Consider the following 13,789-nt stretch of genomic DNA (forward strand, 5'->3'; position numbering starts at 1 on the left):
GTATTTGTAGAGTCAGCAGTCCCCACATCAACACTTGGTGTCTCTGAAATGACTCAAAGAATCATCAGTTCCTTCCCCAAAATGGTCAAGTCATACATTTGAGCAACCAGGCAGTTCAAAGTGATTTACTTCATAAAAATATTGTGCAGTGATCAATTATGATACGAGCAATAAACATTTTGTCAAATGCCGCCACCAGAATGATCAGTACACATCAAATATACCCTTGAACTGGTGTGATGTCCATGTCTTCATAGTTTTAGTGAGAATATGAGCAGCAGCATTCTGGATCAGCTGCTGCAGGAGGATTGATCCTTTTTTATTTTTTTAAGGCAGATCTGTGAAGACGCTGTTGCAGTAATCAATTCAACTGAAGATAAGCACATGGATGAGTTTCTTGAGATCGTTAGTCCTTTAATTCTGGAAATCTTCCGGTGTTAGAAACCCGACTTTGTAACTGTCTTTACGTGACTCTGGTGTGGTGATGGACTCAAACCTGCACTACAAACTTTTACAGCTAGTTTGTAGCTGGAATAAACTGAAGCTGCGCATTGACTCTAGATCTTTCCTCTTTGGGTCCAAAGATAATAACTTCAGTTTTGTTTCTGGTGGGTGGATAAAGTTATGGCGCATCCACACATTCATTTGTTCTGAATATCTATTCAGCTTAGATTCAGTTGTAATGACATTAACATCACTTAATCAAGAAATACACTTTTTCTCTGCTTTAGAGATGATTTGCTGCTAACTATGTAGAAAGGAATTTCACATCAGTTAAAACCTTGTATCAATTCCCTGATAGCACAAAGGCAGACATCAAAATAAAACTGCCAGTGCTGTTAAATATGCTTTGAAGATTCCTGGACCACACTTGTTTCTTAAAGGAGGATTTAGGTTTACAGTCAACACATAAAATGGATTTTACAGCTTCACTGTAAAATACTCCCCAAACCAACTATCATCTTCTGACTTCATTTGGATTTGTGGTTGCAATAAAAGTATTTTGTTTCCATTTGTGGTCTCATTTATTTTTTAAATTTATTGTTAACCAAATGAAAAGCAAGCATGAACACACGCCGTGCAGTCTTGGTAAACAAAAATCACACTTATGAATTTAATCAGATCCACTGTCGCACTCCTTGTAGTCACTAGCTGGCAAATGCAAATTGTGCCAAAGTTAAACAAAAGGAGAAAGCAGATCTTTACACGTCATATTTGGTTAATGTCATTAAGTCATTCCATGTTATTTATGCTGCCTCGGTGCCCGTCTTTCTTCTTTGCGCACGTGCACACACAAAAACACCTGCACAAAAGAAAAAGTCATTGTTTCAACTTTCATCCAGGGCTCCTCCTTTCCCCTCAGCCCATCCCTCTTCCCTGTCAAGTGGATTTACATGCCCCTTCTTTTTTCCTGAACTCTTTTATGTAGAAGCTGTCCTTGTGTAAAGACCCGGCTCCTCCCCGGCCTTCCCTCCCTCCATCATGGCCCTGCACAAACACAGCTGACGGGAGACGCAGGCGCTGCTGTGACGCGGTCGCGTGCCGTCCCACAAATCCCTCTCAGTCTGGGAGGCCCCGATTGGGCTCGCATGTCCCTCTCAGCCCATCTTCAGTGTGTTCAGCTCTGTATTAGTGTGGATTTGTGTTAGCTTACACATTTCATAGTGTGGGACTTTCAAGAATTGAATGGCATTTGTGCTGCAGATCAGAAAGATAATTTATTGATTACTGTTTTTTGAAAAGAATGATTGACTTCGGAAGCTTATCAGTGGAGCGGACATCCATACAAATTTGTTTTCAACAAGGTTTTGCATTCATCAATCTTCTGTCTGATTACTTTGTCACCTTCAATTTTGGTTTTAACTCTCCTCTATCGGTATTAGATCCCACTAATCTGTATTTAGCTTATTTTCACTTAAAAGGTTTCCCTAAAGAATAAGTGCCTCCTTCCAGAGTAAATCGCCACATGTAATCTGCACCTCTAAACTCTTAATGTAAAAGAATTGGACAGAAAACGCCTTCACACAAGTTTTGTGCAAACTATATTCAAATAAATTAATAAACAAAACATTTTAGCTAAACAACAGAAAAATACAAAGATTGAGTTTAAGTCACTGTAAAATTATTTGCTTCTTTACTTATTTCTTCTGTTTTGCCGTTATTGCCACACTTCAATGATTTAGATGACCAAATTTAAATATGTCCAAAAACTATGTGAAAAATTAAACACCTCTCCCTTCCTATGTCCTAAATTAAGTCTCATCAAGCACATTTTTTGGGTTCAAGCTCACCATTTCACCACCTAAAAGTGTACTGTAATATGAAAATTATCAAATAAAGAGGTAGCTAATTGACTTGACTTTGCTCAAAAATATTGTTTTGAGTTTTTCCAATAGATGAATTCTGCTGTCACATTACATGAAGACGCTACTGCTTGCTTTTGGTGTTGTCAAGAAATCACACTGCCGTTTTCACTGCTGCAAATTTCTACACCGAGTTTGTTTAGGTAGGCGTGTAATTGTTGTCATTAAATCAAGCATGTTAGAAGAAATAAAAACACTGTTTATCTTTCATCGCTTGTTATGCATCAAATATTTCCATGTGTTCATGTTGTGTAAATGCGTCGCCTTCCTGCATTACATCGTGCAAGATTGAAGCGTTGCTGTCAATTATGGATGGATTTTCTTTGCTGTGTGGCATTTTAAGCACATCTTTAGAAGCAGCTCTGCAGCTGCCTCCTGTCTGTGTGTTTAACTCTGCAGGTTAAACACACACACACACGCACAGGCACACACACCCTGCAGCCCTCCAGCTCTGCTCAGTCCAGGGGGCAGTAAAGTGGTTATCTCTCTCTTTCAGATCTTAATCTGACAGCAGCTCCAGCCTGTTGCCAGGTTACCCCTGGGGCGTCAATATCCATTTAAATCCTTTCTGCCCACCCGCCCACACATTAACACCAGTCCAGTATACACCCACCACCACCCTCTGCTGCCATCCTTAACTACCTTAGTCTTGCCTCCATAACCCTCGGGGGGGTGAGGCTGTGCTCCCTCGCCCCTCGTCACGGAGCTCCCTTCCCTCCTCTGACAGACAGTGATGGTGGCGTCAGGCGCCAGGTGACACTCGGATGCTTTAGAATCAGCTGGAATTCAGACAGAGGTGTTTGCTCTGCTGCAAAGATGTACGGGCTGGTTTTGTGCAGAAAGCTGTGTTCTCTGGCATAGGTTCACTCACAGCAAACAACCTGGTCTTGCATAGCTGGGGGATGTGGGCTGAGAGGGTTTGTTTTAGAGAGAGGGCGGCAGACAGAGGGTCTCGTCGCCAAAGGAGGATGTGGGCAGAGCCTGCACAGCGTGCAGATGAGGGGAAACGATGGGGAGATATGGAGTTTGATGTCTGGGGGAACATTTCTTTTCTTGCTGTTCTTCTTTCTGCCCACTGTTGCCTTGTGAATGGAGACCTATTGTGTATGTTGGCGGGGGGGGGGGGGGGTACTAAATGTTGACCCTCAGTCAGAGGTCAGAGGGCTTGCATGGCAGATGAGAAGACGTGTATAATTGGAGCACAAACATAAGGACAGGCCCAATGAGAGGCACCGTTTTGCCATCTCAGCCTCAAAGACTCTGCCTGACTGACTGCTGATGAGACGGATCAACATCATGCTCTCACAATACACAATGCCGTATCTGTCTGCTGAGGCAAATGACTGTTACGGGTACAATGCTGGATAATTTGTTTGATGCATTATCCATTGTTGGTTAAGAACCTGGAGGCTGGGGAAGTTGTAGTGTTGTTTTTCCATAGAGAAAAGAAGGAAACAGATACACCTGTTGTACTGCAAGAGAGATCAGCAGATGAAGACTCTTTCCAGGGAAAGTCAGGGCACTGGCAGCACAATGTACAGCACCTTGCAAGTCTTAATATGGCCAGATGGCCAGATATTTTTCCCATCTTGTTCCAAACACAAACTTCCTCTCAGTCTGTTCTATATAAGTGTTTTAATTTTTCTTCCATCCACCATGAGTTTGTAGCTTTTTGTGGAAGTGACCTTTTAGCGCCAAACAAAATGTTACTGCAGGTAAAGTAACTGGTAATAGTCTTCAAGAAATAGAGAAACCTGACAGATGTTGTCTTCATAATGTTTGGTTAGGTACATTTGTGTAAGTATAGAGAAAACCTCAATTACTGATTATGTGGAGAAAAGTGAGACTTGCACAACAGTTGCATGGCTTGCTCCTAAAAAGTATGCTATTTTGTTATTGGGAGGAATATAATGATGCATCTCTGTGCACATCAGGGTAAAAATGCAGGTCAGAACTGGAGCAAAAGTTACAACATTTAAGTACACCCAGAATCTTAAAAGGTTGACATTATGTATTTTCCAAGCACATAGTGCCATTTAAAGGATAATCACATAACTATGTTATCTTCAGTTATAAAAATGCTGCAAATCTCGAACATGACTTAAAAGAAACTTGACTTTGCACTTTTGACACCTTGAAATCGGGGCTCTGTCTCTTTAAGAACCTCCTACTATTTCTGACACTCTGCCTTCAGCACATCATTACAACAAGTTTCTTCTATTAAGCTGTTAACAACCATTCTTAGACACATTGGACTGAGAAGTAGCTTGTATGATGAGCTCAGAAAATGCAGAGTCACACCAGGTGCGAATTGCTGCTGCCACTAGTCTGGAGGAGCTGATTGGGGTCTAAAGTCTTGAAAATGTGAGTGAGTCGGAAGCTCAGCTGGAGTCTGCAGCTCTAAGGAGGAGATTTGTGGAAATAGGCGGCACTTTGTTGGAGCAAGTATTTATGCACCCCAAAATGGCAGCCAAGGAAAATGAAAGGGTTTCTCAAACACTATCCATCCATTTTCTTTACCCCCTTGTCCCTTAGTGGGGTCACATGCACAAGGAGAACATGCAAACTCCATGCAGAAAGACTGGGGCTGGGACTTGAACCCAGAACCTTCTTGCTGCAAGGCAACAGCTCTACCAACTGCGCCACTGTGCAGCCTGGTTTCTCAAACACTAATAAGAATCAAAGCAACACTCCCAGTGTGCCCAATTATGTTTTTGATGAGGCAATAACTTTAAAATATGATATTAGACTCAAAAAAAAAAAAAGAAAAGTGTTTTGGAATAACGGTTTTTGCCACAAGGAGGCATTAGCCAAGTAGACTGGGTTTTTACATCCCTCCGTTGGGGTGCTGGTTTGCTAGATCCCTCAGAAAGCATCTGTTCTGGCTTCGTTCTCTAACTGTAATCTGCATATAACCTAAATAGGGATACTATTCTTCTGCCAGTAGTTAATATTCAAAATTAACTACTACTTGACAATTAATATGTCAAGTTTGAGGTTTATATCTTAAGTTTTTCAGCGGGCTGAATAGATAATCACAGAACCAATAAGGGGGAATTAACTGGATTACATTTGAAAGACGGTAGATGTTTTGAGCACAAACATGACAAAGGTATAAAATCTTGCTCTTAAATTTAAAATGTAAGCTCTTTATATTTGGCTTCTTGTGAGGATATTGGAGTAATTGGAGGACATATGGAAGGGAAACTGCAAACAAAAGTATCGATCTTATCAAACCATTATCGATACACCACCAGTTCTCACCTTAATATTGAAAGTATAGTTATTCAGATCAATGCACCCAGCCCTAATCTTCAGCAAGTTCCTGTTAGTTTTATTATTTTCCAGACATGGAAATTAATGTTGTAACTCACTTGAAAGGGATGTACAAATGATTTTGTGTGGCTTTTCACTTCAGAGTAAGTTTGAGACTAAAATTGGCTGTGTGTGCGTTTGTGTGTGACTGCTGTTCTGCTGGCCCAGACTGGCCGGTCAGTACGTTGTGTGAGAGCGTGCTCAGTGCATCTGAAACCTCTGGGCTGACGGTGGCTCAGCCGCCGGTGGGTGCTCCGCCCAGCTGAGTGATGCGATGCCTTCTGAAGTCCTCTCGGGGAGAATAAGCTCCATTCATGGGTGCTGCGTCCTCCAGGCTCTCTGCCCCACCTCTTCCTGCTGTCCCTCCACTTTGTTAACAGCTGCAATGCTCCGTGGCTCAGTGCCCTATGAAACCGAGGTGGACACACAGCACTATAATTAAAAACCCTCAGCATGACTTAGGCTTATAGATTTTCTTTAATCAGAAAACACTGCAGGTCAAGCTGCAGTGTCTGGGTTTCGGTTTGTGATGCACTGATCGACTAATCTGTATGCAGTAGTGTAATTTTACAAGTTTGTTGCATCCTAGGAAAAAGGAGATTCTTCCGTCACAATTAATATATTTAATTTGTCGAATAAAACAAATCAATGCAAATAAAAATAATCAGCACAAACAATAGTAAAGATGACTAAAAATGGATTTGCCAGCAGAAAGCAAACTGCTCCTGGGTGATTGATCTGAGTTTGACCACATCACGACCTCCTTCTTTTGAAATGGGAACTTCACTAATCTTCTTTTATTAATTCAAACCTGCAAAATTTATCTGTTAAATGAAGTTACAGCCTTACCTTCACGCTAAATGACATGCAATTAAAGTATTTTGGCAAGTAAAGACGCCAAACTGCTTTAATTCATTGTGCAATCCTGGGTATACAGGCTACATCAGAAACAGTTTGAGATGTTGGGGCTGAACTCAGAGGAAGAGTCACTGGCTGCGTTTTCATTGACCATGTAATTGCACAACTTGACATTTTTAAAATAAATTTGCTTAATAAAACCTGATAAAAAACAATAAAAAACGTGTCAAAAAAACGTTTGGTTTTTTTGATTGAAAAGTTTTGTTGCTAGGATGAGTTTTTATTTATTTAATTTTTTCATGTCAGTATAAAAATTGGTGTATTTAACAAAACCGCAATGGAAACACTGTTTTTTGCATCACACAAGTCACATGATCAACAACTGCATCAAACGGATTTATGCTTTAAAATTTCTTATCGCATGAAAAAAGTTATTTATGTTTGATTTCATTGATGTTTCTTGTTTAATGGAAACACTACAATTGCAAAATTGTGTTTTGAGGAATACTGACAAAGTTTTTCACACACTTGTAGTGCAAACATGACTAGTTAATTTAATCCAGCTTTCACATTTTCACTAATTAGAGTGAAATGTTTCTTATTTATCCAAGACATACATGTGTCGTCTTTTTTCCATCCTTCTGTTTGTAAGTGAATAAGTTTTCAACTTCTTCTGGAAGAACAACATATGCCTATGTAGAGTGATTTCCTTATGCATTCTTGAATTATGCCTCAGTGTGTCTGGGCCCTTGTGGTCTCTATCTGTGAGATCAACTGTTGACAGGCAGAGCCAAGGTCAGTTCCTGGCCCTCTCACCACGCTTTGTCTGCATGAGCTCAGGAATGTGAAGGAATGTCGGCTACAACAGGTGGAAAGGTCCTCCTCACAGACAGATACCCAGACACGATCCCTGAAACCCCCAGACTTCAGTCATCTCTCCTCATCTGCAGCGTATCTGTCCTGACGTCTCTCCACCTGGATCCTTTGTTTCACGTTTCAGTGTGCTCCAACTCTCAACGCGAACAGCAAAAAGAGGAGAAACTAAGCTAAAAAGGAAAAAAACATGACAGGACCAAGAAGTAATTTTTCCATTTTATTTCATCTTTTAATTTCTTCTCTCATAATCCTGAAAAGCTGGGGCTCAGGTAAAACCTGCACTGAAGCAGCACCTCTTAAACCACTTGGGCAGTAACCCAGGGCAGCAGTGTAAGGGGAGGCCTGAGTCCCATTTTAAGCAAATAAACATTTTACCTTTTCATTTACAGTTATGTACATGATTGCTTTTGCTATTATGTATGACAGGTAAATAATCCTGTATGATAAAAACGTACTAGTTCCACTAGTAATAAGTGAAATAATTTGCAGGTGGAACTAATACTTTTTCATCAATATTAAGGAATTATTGACTGAAAATAAGCTCCCATATCTTTCTCAAATGTTGTAAATTAGTTTTGTCTTATTGCAAGTATACTAAGATTTACACTAGGAAGTACACCAAAATATTTTGGTGTACAAAGTCACCAATTCTAAGCAATGCCTTGATGCATCCTTTGACCATATTTGTGTTATGATTTCGCTAATTTAGATGCTCACTGTCTTATGATGCTGTGAGCCCTCAGTTTCCATTATGATGATCATTCAGAGCCTCCGGGATCCTCCTTTGACACCCACTTCAACACATACGCTCCCGTAAGACTTCTGTGTCCTCTGATTAGGTTTGACTCCTCAAATTGAATCTCCCTCTGAAACAAACACCCTTTTATACACAAAAACATGCACACAAACACATACTGTCTGCAGGGTGAAACCCTACTCAGTCGATTGTTTGCGCACCGACTCTTATTCTCTGTAAAAGCTGCTAATAGGAGCAAATTACTGCCAACAACTTGGAAATATCAAGTGCCTAACTGCTCTGCTGTAATGTGTTTAACTGCTGACCAATCCAATTAAGGTCCAGCAAAGGGCTCAGTGGAGCCCAAATGGGATGGAGAGAGGGGCGTGCCGGCCTCGGGGGACGGCGGAGTGGAGGGTACCTGACTGCTGGGCTGGTAACTGTCACTGTTTGGCTGTAATTGGATCAGGACTGGACCATGTGGGTAGAGTTGCCCCTGCCATCCAGACCTGACCGAGGGAGATCTCATCAGGATTTATTAGCAAACATTAAACAGCGGCTCTTGTTCCCAGCTTTTCACAAAATTAGGGTGGATTCACATCAGTCCTGTTTAGTCCGCTTTGACTGAACTCCAATTCACTTACCTAGAAAGTCCGATTTGTTTTGGAAAGGTGTGAATGAGGAATCGAACTCTGATACGGACCAAACCGGTTAACTTTTCGAAGGCTATTCCAATAGCAGGAAGTGAACGGGACATTCTGGGAAAATGCAACCTGAACAAACATTCGATAGTCCAGTTCTATCAGGAGAAATGTCTCAAGTTTTTACCAAAGAGAAAAAAGAAATCTTGCAACCACTAAAATCTGATCCTACTGAATTTTTGTTTACATTTTATGAAGAAGGAAGTTGCTCTCATGTCTTCTTTGGAGCTTTTTGTGTCTTTTCCTTCAGTGGTTCTTGGTGTAACGCCACCACTGGCGAGGGGTGTGTGGGGGCAACACGTTTTTCAAAGTGTTTTGACTTGTTTGACACAGTGCAGGGCGAAAGCAAATTGTAGCAGCTGAAAACTTAACAAATGTTGCAACTCCGGCCCCCAATCAAACGGAGCGTATACCAGACTATCAGGTGTGAAAACACCTATAGTCTTCTTTGTCTCATTTAGAAAAAGTGTGGAAAGAACTGCAGCTTTTTCCTTTTTAAGAATGAGATCAAGTGTGGAACAGAGGTTACTTTTGGGGTTAGAGTAACATATAACACCTCTTTGAGTCTGAGCATTTTTCACCCATTTAGGCCGGCTGTTTGTTTTTGTTCTGCTTTGCGAGAGACATTAGGCCAGCAGTGACCCGGGAGGTCAGAACGAACACAGCTCTCAGCTCATTGGGTCAACTTTGTTTGACGTCTGGAAATATTAGAGCAGTGACTCAAAGCAGGGCCCGTTAATCAAAGCGAATAGAGGCTGTATGCGGCCATGCTTCTCCCTCTATCTCCACTTCGTTTAACCTCCATTACCTCGGCCTTGTTTTCTCATTCCACGTCCCTGTCCTCCCTCCGTAACCCCACCCCATCTCTTCTGTCTCCCCCCACGGTCCTCTGTTAGAGTGGCTCCATTACTCGGGCCCCACTGCTCCTTCCCGGCCCCTCTCCCCCTTAGGCATCCCAAACCTCATTTGCACAAATATGTTTAGCCAGCACAGGAAGCAACCCGTGCCCTTAACAAAATTACCGTCCAGCCAGCGAATGAGCCGCGGGGCTGGTCTAGGGGGACCAATCACAGACGGCCGTAGCTCTACCACTTCCTCCTTTCGAAGTTGGTTGCTCCAAAAATGCTGACTTTTTTGGATTGCCTTTTTCAGTGATGTGACTTCGGACTCGACTTCTCACCTTTCAGAACGTGAGCTAATGCAGCCCATTACTGCTTTTATTTGGGCTTCATGTAGCCTTGAATGATGTTGATAAGGACAGTAATGATAGTGATGTAAATGCACTGAGTGCTGCGTTAACAGACCCAGGGTGCACGGCCACGCTCTGATTGCTATCTCTGCGGCGCCTCTGTAATTTGGCTCTGAAGTTCACCCTATTAATGGGACTTTGCTTTTCCTTCTTCCTCTCATATCCTTTAACTCTCCCGCTCCCTGCATTCCTCTTTGTGGCTTGTGAAACTAGAGATCTTTTACTCTTTAAGATGTTTATATTAAGCCTGATGCTCCTGCTGAATATTTGCTTTACAGTGGTTTGCAAAAGTATGTATACCCCTTAAAGTTTTTCACGTTTTGTCACGGTATGACAACAAACTTTGGGGTATTTTATGTGTATCTAGCTCCTTTTATTCCAATTCCCCAATCCAACCATTTGGCTCAGAAATCACATAATTAATAAACAAAGTCCCAAAAAAGGAATGTTCAATTCATCTTTTGAGGAAGGAACAAGAATGTCACAAGTATAAAAGTACCAAGACATGACTTTCCATCTAAACTGAAAGAACAGTAAAGAGACCATTAGTCAGAGCACCAGCAAAGGGTCCATGGTAACTCTTGAGGAGCTGCAGAGATCCACAGCTCAGGTGGGAGAATGTGCAACAAGAACTATTAGTTGTGAACTCCACAAATCTGTACTGTAGACAGAGGCAGGAAGAAAACTGTTGATGAAAGAAAGATGTAAGGAATGGTGTTTTGCTTCCTTGAACACAATGTGTTTTATGTAGCCCTATTTTATTTTGAGATCCTTTCAGAATGAGCTTTTTAGGGCGTCCTGTCACTTTAAATCCAAATAAGTTGCCACTGGCCAGGCGCCTCACCTCAACTTTCTTTTCCACCAGCCATTGTACAATGCCAACAGTGGTAAAACCAGCTGAGCAAACGCGTTGGTGGTCCATTTGAGTTGCTTGGGGTTGCTAAGTGAGGTGCGGTGCATCGAATGTATCGCCACAAATGTATCGCCTGCTGATTTGTGGCGATACATTCGGAAGATTTTTGAAACAACTAATTTTCTAGACACAAATAGTTAAAAAAATTATGTTTTTTTGTTGTTGTTTTGTTATTGTTTTTAAGCATTTGAGTTGGCTTTAGTAGCAGTAGGAACCCAAATGGAAGTAATCTGCAAGACAGGTCCCCTTTAATGTTTGAAGCAAGAAATTTTGGAAACATGGTAAATATGTTGTATCTGGTACTCTGGTCAGAAGAGACTAGAGTCTCTTCTGAACTTTGTAGCTCACTGCTCTGTGGAAAGCATTCACCATCCTCGTTGTAAAATACGGTTGTGACAGCATTATGCAGTGGGAATTTTCGGCCATCTAACCTGACTGAAGGAAGACTAACATGCAAAGATGAATAGGCAAAAATGTGCATGTCCTCAAATCTGTAAGACACATAACCTAAAAGATCGTGTAGCTCCAATTGTAGCTGGAATTGGAGCTACACGAGGTTTACCTTCTACTTAACTATAAGGCATTACTTTGTCAGCTTACCTAGAGTTGTGTGTATAGAAGATAAACTATAAGTGTGAATGAAGGATGCTTTCGCTGACTTAAAACACTTCCTCATGCTTAGTCTGGCAGGTCTGGAGCTCCGTGTTACGACGAGTGCCTCGCTTTGATTTCCGTTTAATATTCCAGTGTTGTCTGTGGTCATGGAGGGACCATGAGGACCCTTAAACAACCCAGACTCCCCCCTGCCTGTAAATCTGTTTCAGTATGCATCAGAGACTTTGGAGGGTAGCCATGTGAGATATCTCTCCTCCCTCATTCCAGTCACCTCTCTCTCTGTGCCCTCTGCTCAGGTAATTAACTTCTCCCTCCCATCTCCATTCCCCCAGTGCCCAGCCTCTCTCTGCTCCTTATCTGGACTCCTTTCAGACTGTTAAAACTATCAGCCCCCCACTTCTTCCCAATCCTCCCCCACCAGTTTAATTCCTTCGCTGAAGGTGGGGAATAGGTAGAAACTAATCCAGACCTGCCCTTCGATGCACCCACACCCTCCGTGTCGACTCGCCTTCTCCGTCTCCTGCCGGGTGAATAGCTCTCTGTCCACACTTTGTCCCCCTTTTTCTTTTTCTTTTTTTTTTTAAAGAAACCAGCTCCTTTCACAGATTCATCTCTTTCGTCGTCAGTTTGAATAGAGATGCTGGATTAATTAGACTTGTTATCCTGATCAGTGAAAGAGAAACCTGATCCCTGTTCACTCTATCCTGATTAGCACCGTGCGCACTGTGGAGGAAAGGTGAGCAAAGATCGGGTCTAAATCTATAACTTTAGGAGCCAGCTGGGATTAAAGGGAAATCGTAATTGCTTTTCTCCGTCTCTTTCAGTTCATTTGTATTGACAACTTGTTCCCACTCTGTCACATAGCAGAGACCAAAAAGGTCGCGGCTCAGTGAATGGAGCTCGGGATGAAGCTCGACAAAGACAGCGCAAGAGTGAGAAATTATATCTCGTCGTCTCTCTTCCTAATACACTCATGCAAAGCCTGATCTGACTCACTATGTCTGAAAAAAAAAAAAAAAGTTGGCAGATGTAAATGAAGAACACAAAGGTGCGATCTAATCGCCGCTGTCATCATCAGAGTGCGATAATAGCGACAGAGCTCTGATTGAATGTTGAAAGAAATAAGTGCAGAGGAATATACGCCACCTGTGTGCCTTGCTCTTAAATCTCCGGCTCTCTTCTTCGTCTCGCACTATTTATATCCTCGTCAAACCTCCTGCGACTCGTGGTGTGTGGCTGAGTTAGAGGTCAAGTGTTAAGTGTTGAGTGTGTGTGGTGAGGATTTGTTCCAGATCGCGTGCCGGTTAGCTGAGATGAGGTGAAGTGCTTTGTTAAAGAGGGGGCCAACTTGAAAGCACAGATTATTAAACTCAAATGGAGGGTACAAATAACTGAGCAATGAGTCTCTGCAAATGGGCCTTAAATCTGTAATTAATGTCAACGAGAATAATGGGGGCACAAATTTATTAAAGCCCGAAGGTTGGACTCGGCTGCATTTTGCATGTTCCCCTGTAAATCTTTGGAAAACATTAAATTTAGGGTTGGAGTTTGGTGACAATTTGATGCATCTCGTGTATCTTGCTAACCGGCCTAGCATCTCTTTGAAGACACAAAAAAAGTAATTCTGTTAATTGCAAAAGTCTTCAAACCTCTTGAACTTTTCCACATTTTGCCATTTTAATACCATAAACGGGGATTTTATATAGACCAACACAAATTAGTGAACAATTGTGAAGCAAGAGGGAAATTGATTCATGTTTCTGGTTGTAACATCATTTTTGGTGTCAGGAAATAAAAGCTGTGGTATGGATATGCATTCAGTCCCCTGAGTGAATCCTTTCAGAACCACCTTTTGTTGCAATTACAGCTGCAAGTCTTTTGGAGCATCTCAGGTTTCGCTCATTCTTCTTTGCCAGCATCTCAAGCTCAGTCAGACTCAAAGCAACTGTGAACAACATTGGATTGCCACAGGTTGCCTAACGCTTTACCATGAATGAGTGTCATAAATAGTATGACCTAACCATACAATTTAGTTAGGTCAACTTCCTTTTGTTTTTACCTTTTACCTGGTTAAAGTTTCCCAACCTTGAAGGAACAATGGAGATTCTTCACCAACCCCGGCCTCAAAGTCCAGTATAGTGTCAGCGCTAGTCCTGTCACGAT

The 13,789-nt window shown here is 41.8% G+C and overlaps 1 long non-coding RNA gene across 1 annotated transcript in view; it reads left to right on the forward strand.

Annotated features, from left to right (window-relative positions):
- Positions 1-522: 522 nt before the first annotated feature.
- The window catches only part of LOC106938343 (uncharacterized), a 25,991-nt gene continuing 12,724 nt past the window's right edge, over positions 523-13,789 (forward strand). Inside the window, exons 1-2 of the long non-coding RNA XR_001422602.1 lie at positions 523-608; positions 4,744-4,753. This is a non-coding gene — a long non-coding RNA (uncharacterized LOC106938343). The remainder of the gene's footprint in view (positions 609-4,743; positions 4,754-13,789) is intronic.

Source organism: Poecilia latipinna, unplaced genomic scaffold (genome assembly GCF_001443285.1).
Source record: "Poecilia latipinna isolate Pla-1442-1.1 unplaced genomic scaffold, P_latipinna-1.0 Scaffold2571, whole genome shotgun sequence".
Taxonomy (NCBI): domain Eukaryota; kingdom Metazoa; phylum Chordata; class Actinopteri; order Cyprinodontiformes; family Poeciliidae; genus Poecilia; species Poecilia latipinna.